Here is a 10,536-nt window from a genome sequence, read left to right as displayed (position 1 = left end):
GGCCAGTTTTGGGTCAAAACTAAAACCAAACCAACCTAGTCGGTTGGGCCAAAATTGTAAAGTGAAACCAACCAAGCTGGGTCTAAAATCGACCAAGTCGTTTAACCGACAATGGCAGGTTGGTTTGGGTTAGTTTTCGGTTTATGTGAACACTAGTTAAATTCAAAGTTTAACATTCAGACATTCTTAAAGTTACAAAAAGGAAATTCATCAAAGCTCCAATTCTTGATAATATTACAATCCAAATGTTCCAAAAGTTCTAAAAGATCAAAAGTTCTAAGTTCAAAAGTTCCAAAAGATCTACTAGAGAAGGCATTATATATAGATACTTAAGTATTACATTCATACATTCTTAAATTCATCCTAGACATACAGACAAAATACCACCATCTCCACTAAGGTCTATGTTCTAATTAAAACAAATAAAAGAAAACACATAGGTCGGTTCGATTAACCGATGTCCAAGAATTATAGGAACTGCTCGTCCAACCGACCTTATTCGGCACGGTTTGGCTGGTTTAGTCATTTTTTTTTAATTTCCCAGCCTTAGCAGCAGGCAATGAAAGTTGAAATGGAGATGATTGAGAAAAATGAAACATGGGTGCTAGTTAATAGACCAATGGAAAAACCTGTAATAGGGGTTGTTGATGCACAAAATCAGTGAAAACTTTGGTACAACATAAAGTGTTAAGTTTGTGACCTTCGCTAGATTGCTCCGGTCACTAGTGTGGATAAGTATGTAAATGGATAGAGATAGGGAAGCAAACACAAGATATACGTGGTTCACCCAGATTGGCTACGTCCACGGAGTAAAGGAGTTCTCATTAATTGTGAAGGGTTTACACAAGTACATAGGTTCAAGCTCTCCTTTAGTGAGTACAAGTGAATGATTTAGTACAAATGACATTAGGAAATATTGTGAGAGAATGATCTCTATTTATAGAAGAGAGTTTCTAGTTTCATTCTGACATTGACACGTGTCGCACTGTGATTGACTTTTGATGTTGACATGTGTCGCGTTATGATTGGCTTCTGATGTCGACACGTGTCGCACTGTGATTGGCCTCCTGGTTGGAGGGAAACTCTTATGGGTCCTTGACGGTATAACGTTGACCGGTGCTCAATAGTTTCAGGATTGGTCAAGTATGGTACAAACAATGCTCCCCTAAGTTCTCGAGTGAGGGAAGCTCCTCGGTTGGGGACTTGCAAGATCCAAGCCGCTGAGTAATCACGAAACTTCTAAGTACCGAAGTGTGGTATCGTCTTTACTTGCCTTATCTGTCTCATAAGTAGATATGGCATCTTCTCTAGAAGTACTTTTCCTCCATCCAGGGGTGGTATCTTTAATCGGTGGAGATGCACAAGGTAATGTATCAATTTCACTTGAAGCTTACTTGTAGTTTCAGGCTTGGTCAAGTGCGATACAAACCCTATAGTAGGAGTCCCCCAAGTCGCCGAGCTAGGAGATTTGTCAAAGGAGGTAACAGACAAGGTAAGCAATCAGACTTCCAAGCAAGCAACCTGGATCAGAAGTTAGACTTCGGCTTCCGGTTGATTGTTCTCCTTCTCCTTGTGTCGTAAACAGTAACAAGGATAAGGAGAAGCAAATGGAGAATATATGATATGAGATATTTTTTCTTTTGAATAAGTAACTTTCCACAGGCTTATTATTGAACTGGGCTGGAGGGTTTTCTGGTTTCCTCTAGAGTATAAGGCTGACTCAAGAATTTGAGGGTCAAAACAAGTCCATCAAATCTAGAGTATGTTCGACCCTGATGATATGAGATACTTTTGCTGTTGACAAAGTAATGGATGTATCGGCACATGTTCTATTACACTTGTCTCCACATGCTTCCTTGTATCCTTTTCACTTGCTTTATATGTTCCTCAGGCAGATGTGGTATCTTTTCTGGAAGCATAAGATGTTGAAGATGAGTACTCAAGAGTAATGCCAGGTAAGTAATCAGGCAAGGGGTTCCAGGCAGTCAGTTTCTGACTAGAAGCTTGATTCCAAGTGCTGACTGATTGCTCTCTTTCTTATTGTCTTGCAGGTAAGAACAAGGTCAAAGGAAAAGACAGGGAAAAAGCATGATATGAGATACTCTTGCTTTTAACCCTGATGATATGAGATACTCTTGCTCTGGTGTGACTTGTTTGCAGAGGTATTATTAGGAGGAAAAGAAACTGAGTATTTCGAGAGACTTTGCTGAGAGTGCCCTCTTGGATGTGAAGAAAAGTTGAGCATTTTTTATTTATTTGCAGGTCTGCTTGGCTGTGGAGGATGTGATAGGAGCATATTTATGCTACTGGATTAGCTTGTTCTTATGCATTTATGTTGTTATTTCTTAGTTAATTATGTATTTTAAGCTATTTTCGTGTGTTTGTAGGTCCATAGGCCTTATGAAGCAATAAGATGCATTTTGGAGCAGTTTTGGGCTTGGAATGAATAGCACATGCATGGAGCAAGGTGGATTGACGAAATTGTAGACTAAAGAGGCTATGAATGTGTTAAAGAGAAAGAATAATTAATGTAAAAAGGACAAAGAGCTCAGCCACAAGGGGTGTCACTTCACCATTCACCTTTTCATCATTGCCGTGCACCACCATTGCACTCCATTTGGATTCCTATGCCGTGCATCATCATCCATGTTCCCTTTATTAACTCATTTGTTGCATCATTCCACCTCCCTTTCCTTTCTCTACCATGTGCACAATCATTCATGTTCCCTAGCTGCAACACCACTTCATTTTACCCCCATGCTTTGCATCATCACTTCACTTTCACATTTAAATCATTTCAAACACCACTCATTGCACTCAATTGCTACACCATTCCTTGTTTCCTTCATCATTTCAAATTTAATGCATCATTACATTGAATCATTGCACTCAATTGCTACATCATTCCTTGTTCCTTCCATCATTTCAAATTCATGCATCATTACATTGAATCATTGCACTCAATTGCTACACCATTCCTTATTCCCTCCATCATTTCAGATTTCATGCATCATTGTACTCAATTGCTACACCATTACATGTTCCCCTTCATTGCCTTGCACTTCCTCTATAAAAGGAAGTGTGTGTAACATAAATTTAGTTCATACTTGGTTAGATCATTCACTCCTATTTCAACACAACCTTCATCCAAACACATCCATTCATCTTCACATTTATTCCTCCATACAAACAAACCTTCAAACACTCACCAACACCTTGTGCCGTAGCAAAGGAAGGGAAGGAAAGTGCTTGGACGTGCTTGCTGTCCAACTTGGATCGTTGGAGCGTTTAGGTGTTTTCTTTCTTTTGTTTCTAATGTTTAAATTCATTTCCTTTCGTTTTGTTGTAAATATGAGTGGTTAAACCCTTCTTGGCTAGGGATGATTTCAAAGCCATGATTATGTGTGCAATATAATTTGATAAATTCCAGTTACGAACTCTTGAATCATGAATGCAATTGGCTTAACTATTTGATTGATAACTTATTTGTATTTGTTAATTAAGGGTCGACACTTAATTGGCATGCATAAATCCGTTACTAGAATATAAGGAAGTTTCACATAATCGTTACAAACTTATATTCACATGTAGTGAAGATCGCTTATAAACGATCGTGTTAAGTTCAATTCCTAGCATGAGTGACATGATGTCATAGTTGCAAGTGCTTTGTCAATGCTTATGATTTTCATTAAACGTAATGATCTTTGATTGTATTTCTATTATGATGTCATGTAGGGAACTTTAGAAGAATGTTTTGGGTTGTCGAATGATGTCATCCAATCCAATAAAACAAGGAAAATCTGAGAGTTAACTAGTGATGTCACGATTAATTTGGAGCATTGTCGTTCATAATTCAATGAAGTAGTAATTGGAAATCGAATTATTTGCATACATGTCATGTGTGGAGAAAAAGCCTCTAGCTATCCCATCCATCATCTTATTTCTCAAATTTGTTTTACAATCTGTCTAGTTTTTCATACTTGTTTGTTTGTTTCAACTTCGTCCAAAACTCAATCCCCCTTTACTTTAGTGTGTCTAATTAGTTAGAATCTGTTTTATTTTGTGTTTTGAAATGTTTTGATTCAAGTAAAAGTCAATTTTCATCCAAAGTCATTCCTAGTGTCTAGTTTAAGTTTATTTAGTTGTTTTAAGCTGTTTTGAGTACTTTAAGTTTGGTTTGAGTCTTGTGAGTCTTGTTTAGTATTTTAAGTTTGCTTTAAGTTTAGTTTTATGTTTTTTTAGAGGTTATTAGCAAGCCCTCCTAATCCCCGGTCCAGAACGATCCCTACTTATACTTATACTACAGTTGTCAAAAGAGGGTTAAATTTGTGTGTTAAGATAATTTTTGCATCAGGATGGAGATCGACATATATAAGAGTCTTCCTAATAACAAGTAGTAGTGCTATTCCTTTACCCTTCTTGGTCATAGCAATGTAGTGGGAGCTGCAAGCTTCACGTGTTTTAACTTTGTCAGAGCACTTTGAAAAAGTGGTCTGTGGTATCTGGAAAGCTGATGTTGCGTGTGAAGATTGCATACAAGCTTTATCCAAGGAAATCTGGCATTTGAAGTTCGAAGAGCGGTGCCTCTTCGGTTTTCGAACAAGCAATCATGTCGAGGATCTAGCTCTCGAGATTCGAAGAGCAATGTCTCTTTGATTTTTGAGAAAGTAATCTTGTTGGGAGTCTGGCTCTCGAGATTCAAAGGGCGGCGCCTCTTCGATTTTTGAGCACGTAATCTTGTTAGGAGTCTAGCTCTTGAGATTCGGAGGGCAGTGCCTCTTCGATTTTTGTGAAAGCAATCTTGTTGTGAGTCTGAATCTTGAGATTCGGAGAGTAGTGTCTCTTCGATTTTTGAGAAAGTAATCCTGTTGGGAGTCTGGCTCTCGAGATTCGGAGAGCGGTGCCTCTTCGATTTTTTAGCACATAATCATGTTGGGAGTCTGGCTCTCGAGATTCAAAGGGCAGTGTCTCTTTGATTTTTGAGCACGTAATCCTATTGGGAGTCTGGCTTTCGAGATTCGGAGAGCTATGCCTTTTCAATTTTTGAGCAAGAAATCTTGTTGGGAGTGTTTTCTCGAATGTGAGTAAAGGTTGGGCATTTTTGCTAGTCTGCTTTGCCACAGAGTATGAAAGTTGACACACATTGGAACTTTCTAGTTATCAAGCAGTGGTGCTGTTCTTTTACCCTTGTGGGTAATAGTAGGGTAGCTAGACCTTCAAAATTTATGTGTTTAAACTTTGTCAGAGATCTTTGGCAAAGTTATCTGTGGTACCCGAAAAGTTGATGTTGCGTGTGGAAAGTGGTGCCTCTTCGAAATCCGGAGAGTGGTGCCTCTTCGATTTTTGAACCAACGGCCCTGTTGCCCTTTCTTTTAAAGGGCACCAATTGTGTCCAAGGAGTACATTCAGAGAGTTATTGCTTGTAGGAATTTTCCCCTTATTTCATAGATTTATTGCACCTCATTTCTCCTTCATCATTTCTGAGAATGTCTGGCCCATCCGACTGTCGTTTTGACTTGAACTTTGGTGAAGAGGCAGCCATGTCTTCTCAAGACAACATATGACGCCCATCCTTCTTATCCCCTACTGGTCATCTTACCGTTGGGGACTCTGTGATAAAGAATGATATGACCGCTGCGGTGGTGGCCAGGAACCTTCTCATTCCCAAAGATAACAGACTACTTTCCAAAAGGTTTGATGAGTTGGCTGTTAAGGATTCTCTGGCTCTCAGTGTTCAGTGTGCATGTTTTGTGTCTAATATGGCCCAACGCCTATTTGCTCGAACCCGCCAAGTTGAATCATTGGCGGCTGAAGTGATAAGTCTCAAACAGGAGATCAGATAGCTCAAACATGAGAATAAACAATTGCGCAGGCTCACACATGACTATGCTACAAACATGAAGAGGAAGCTCGACCAGCTGCAGGAATCTGATGGTCAGATTTTACTTGATCATCAAAGCTTTGTGGGTTTGTTCCAAAGGCATTTATTGCCTTCGTCTTCTGGGGCTGTACCGCGTAATGAAGCTCTAAATGATCAACCTTCGATGCCTCTTCCTTCTGGGGTTCTGCCTAGTACTGGGGCTCCGAATAATCACCCTCTGGTGCCTCCTCTTTCTGGGGCTCTGCCGACTGCTGAGACTTCTCCTGAGCAACCTTTGTGAAGGCTCCCTCTTGTTTGTTTATTTTGATTCATGTATATGTACATATTTGTAACTTATCGGAGATATTAATAAACAAGCTTTGCTTCATTTCAACGTATTGTGTTAAATACACAAAGGCCTTCTTCACTAAGTTATTTGAATTTTTCCTTTTGTTGAAGGTTGTATGTTGAAGCTTTGTGAGTGAAGCATGTAGGTTGAGGTAGTGCTCCCTTAATTTTCCGAGTGACGAAAACTTCTCGTTTGGAGACTTGAAAAATCCAAGTCACTGAGTGGTCGTGAGACTTCCGAGTATCAAGGTGCAGTAGCATACGGTAGGAGTCCCCCAAGTTTCCGGTCGAGGGAGTTGACAAATGAGGCATTTCCTTTCTAAGTGGTAGCCCAAAACTCCTTCTTCATATATATTTGTTATGAAAGTTGTTAGGCCTAAAGAAGAGGAGGCGTAGGCAATTTTTTTTTTTTTTCGAATTATTTTTTTTTTTCTTGAATTTTCGAATTTTTTAATTTCCGAATTTTTGAATTTTCAAAATTTCGAATATATATTTTAAAGCTTTGTAGATGAAGCTTTGCTGTTGAAGCTTTATAGGTGAAGTTTGAGGTTGAAGCTTTGTTGGGCACCATGAATTGATTTTGCTTCACACTATCTTGATCAAGATAGTGTGAAGCGTTTGTAGGTGAAGCTTTTGTGTTGAAGCTTTATAGGTGAAGCTTTTGTGGGTGAAGCTTTATAGGTGAAGTGGGTCAAGCTTTTGTAGGTGAAGCTTTTGTGGGTCAAGCTTTTGTGGGTCAAGCTTTTGTAGGTGAAGCTTTTGTGTTGAAGCTTTTGTGGGTGAAGCTTTTGTGTTGAAGCTTTTGTAGGTAAAGCTTTGGAGTTGAAGCTTTTGTTGGGTACTATGAATTGATTTTGCTTCACACTATCTTGATCAAGATAGTGTGAAGTTTTTGAGAATTTGTAGTTGTCCTCCATTGATGAAGCTTTGGAGTTGAAGTGTTTGTGGGCGAAGCTTTTGTAGGTGAAGCTTTTGTGGGTGAAGCTTTTGTGGGTGAAGCTTTTATGGGTGAAGCTTTTGTGGGTGAAGCTTTTGTGGGTCAAGCTTTTGTGGGTGAAGCTTTTATGGGTGAAGCTTTTATGGGTGAAGCTTTTGTAGGTGAAGCTTTTGTGGGTCAAGCTTTTGTAGGTGAAGCTTTTGTGTTGAAGCTTTTGTGTTGAAGCTTTTGTGGGTGAAGCTTTTGTGTTGAAGCTTTTGTAGATGAAGCTTTGGAGTTGAAGCTTTTGTTGGGTACCATGAATTGATTTTGCTTCACACTATCTTAATTAAGATAGTGTGAAGCTTTTGAGAATTTGTAGTTGTCGTCCATTGATGAAGCTTTTGTTGGTGAAGCTTTTGTTGGTAAAGCTTTTGTGGGTGAAGCTTTTGTAGGTGAAGCATTTGTGGGTCAAGTTTTTGTGGGTGAAGCTTTTATGGGTGAAGCTTTTGTTAGGTACCATGAATTGATTTTGCTTCACACTATCTTGATCAAGATAGTGTGAAGCTTTTGAGAATTTGTAGTTGTCTTCCATTGATGAAGCTTTGTTGAATTTTCCTTTTTTTTTTTTTTTTTTGGGAAACTAGAAATTTGAAAATGTGGGAGAGACAACATATACAAATTTTGCTTTCACACTGTTGAGTAAGAGATTGTGATGCAAGCCACACCTTGTAGTAGTCGAAGGTTTGGATAAACCATATAAATTGAATTTGCTTCGAAGGTCTGAGAATTGTAGTTGCTCTCCATTGATGAAGCTTTTGTTGGCACCATAAATTGATTTTGCTTCACACTGTCTTGATCAAGAGTGTGTGAAGCTTTTGAGAATTATGGTTGAACTCTTTTGATGAAGCTTTTGTTGGCACCATAAATTGGTTTTGCTTCACACTGTCTTAATCAAGAGTGTGTGAAGCTTTTAAGAATTGTGGTTGCCCTCCATTGATGAAGCTCTTGTTGGCACCATAAATTGGTTTTGCTTCACACTGTCTTGATCAAGAATGTGTGAAGCTTTCGAGAATTGTGGTTGAACTCCTTTGATGAAGCTTTTGTTGGCACCATAAATTGGTTTTGCTTCACACTGTCTTGATCAAGAGTGTGTGAAGCTTTTGAGAATTATGGTTGCCCTCCATTGATGAAGTTGTTGTTGGCATCGTAAATTGATTTTAGTTCACACTGTCTTGATCAAGAGTGTGTGAAGCTTTTGAAAATTTTGGTTGCCCTCTATTGATGAAGCTCTTGTTGGCACCATAAATTGGTTTTGCTTCACACTGTCTTGATCAAGAGTGTGTGAAGCTTTCCACGAGTTGTAGTGTTTGCATTGTTATGGAAAGGAAATGTTTGAAGCAGATGCAAGAGAGCTGAATAGTTTGATCTTCGTATGCCATGCACTGAAGTTGCTGTTGGCTTGCAATAAGACTCTGTTAGTGACTATAACTCTTGTTGGGCATAAGTGATCCCCTAGTTGAGTTGTCAAGCTTGAGGGTTTTTTATTATTTATGAATGCTAGGAGTTCACATGTACAAGTTGTACCACTCGTCTTCTGGTAGATGGAATGAATGGTGAGTTGCTTTCATCACTTGGTTGGTGGTACGAAGGTAAGTTCCTTTTTCTCCTGGTTGGTGGCATGAATGGCAAGTTTCCAAATGATATTAGAGTACGGGTTGTACATGTCATCATCTGGTTGGTGGCATGAATGATAGTATGAGTTGTACATTTCATCACCTGGTTGGTGGCATGAAAATGAGTTCATTCTTCACATTTCATCACCTAGTTGGTGAGAATAAGGGCAAGGTGTCTAGGCACATTGTAGCAAGTGTTGAATGACACAAAATATGTTGAACCCTTTCAAAGCACAGTTGGCTTATGTTTGAATGTGTTGGAATGTATGATTGAACGAATATACTGTGAAGCTGTTCGTTTATTTGTATAGTCTTGTTGATATATACTTAGACTTTGTTTCATGTTGGAAGCATTCATGTTGAAGCTTTGAACCTGAGTGTTTTATTGCTAGGAATGTAAAAGGATTAGGATCTAGTTGTTTAAATCACCTTTTTATTGAATTCATGCCAAATAGTTTTCGTTACATAGGATGTCGAACGGCTGAAGCTTAACACTTGTACAATGTGAGTTTACTTGTAATAGTACTTCAAGTGATCAGCGTTCCATGGATGGCCAAGGGTCTTGCCATCGGAGCTTCTAAGCTTGTAGGAGCCAGGGCGACTGATGCCAACAACTTCAAACGGTCAATCCCAATTTGGACTAAGTGTTCCTTCACTTGGGACTCTGTTGCAGAGTAATCTTTTCTTCAATACCCAGTCCCCCACTTTGAAAGAACGAGGTTTAACCTTTGAGTTATAGTAGTTGGAGATGCGCTGCTTGTAGGCGACATTCCTCAAGTAAGCCTGGTTTCTGTGTTCCTCGACTAGATCTAAGTTGAGGGTAAGTTGTTTGTCATTTTTGCTTTGCACGTAGTTCTGGACTCGGAACGTTGCTTGCTCAAGCTCAACTGGGACAACTGCCTCTGTATCAAAGGTAAGTGAGAATGAGGTTTCTCTTGTTGATGTCCGATACGAAGTGCGGTATGACCAAAGAACTTGGGGTACAAATTCTGGCCAACAACCTTTAGCCTTGTCTAAGCTGGTTTTCAAAGTTTGCTTGATTATTTTATTGATGGCTTCAACTTGTCCATTAGACTGGGGATGAGCTAGGGAGGCAAAACATAAGTTGATGTTGAACTTAGAGCAGAACATCCTGAACTTATTGTTGTCGAACTGTCGCCCGTTGTCAGTGACTATCGCATTGGGAATGCCGAATCTGCAAAGGATGTTCTTCCATACGAAGTCTTCTCTTTTTTCCTCAGTAATGGTTGCCAAGGGTTCTACTTCGGCCCACTTTGTGAAGTAGTCAACTGCAACGATTGCATAGCGAACCTTGCCCTTCCCTGCAGGCATTGGGCCGATCAAATCAAGTCCTTATTAGGCAAAGGGCTAAGGGCTGATCATAGGAGTGAGTGGCTTGGGAGGGGAATGAGGAATAGTTGCGTAGCGTTGACACTTATCACATGAGCGGGATATTCTGATGGCATCTTAGTGGAGTGTTGGCTAGTAATATCCTTGGCAAAAAGCCTTGTGTGCTGAGGATCGAGATCTAGCATGATCTCCGCAGACTCCTTCATGTATTTCCCGAAGGATAGTTTCCGCCTCTGCAGGCGTAAGGCATCTTAGGTATGGTAGGTTAAAACCCCGCTTGTAGAGTTAGTCATTAATGATCAAGTAATGAGTAGCCTTGTATCGAATCTGCTTAGCTTGGACTTTGTCATTTGGAAGGGACCAAGGAATCTATAAATCGGGGTAAT

The 10,536-nt window shown here is 39.6% G+C and overlaps 1 long non-coding RNA gene across 1 annotated transcript; it reads left to right on the top strand.

Moving 5' to 3' along the window:
* Positions 1-538: 538 nt before the first annotated feature.
* On the top strand, positions 539-3,469 carry LOC139198289 (uncharacterized). Its single transcript, XR_011583670.1, has 2 exons — positions 539-2,162; positions 2,263-3,469. It is a non-coding gene; the product is annotated as an uncharacterized lncRNA (long non-coding RNA).
* The last annotated feature ends 7,067 nt before the right edge of the window (positions 3,470-10,536 follow it).

The sequence above is a fragment of the Malus domestica genome, chromosome 08 (genome assembly GCF_042453785.1).
Source record: "Malus domestica chromosome 08, GDT2T_hap1".
Lineage (NCBI taxonomy): Eukaryota > Viridiplantae > Streptophyta > Magnoliopsida > Rosales > Rosaceae > Malus > Malus domestica.
This window is presented reverse-complemented; position numbering and strand designations above follow the sequence as displayed.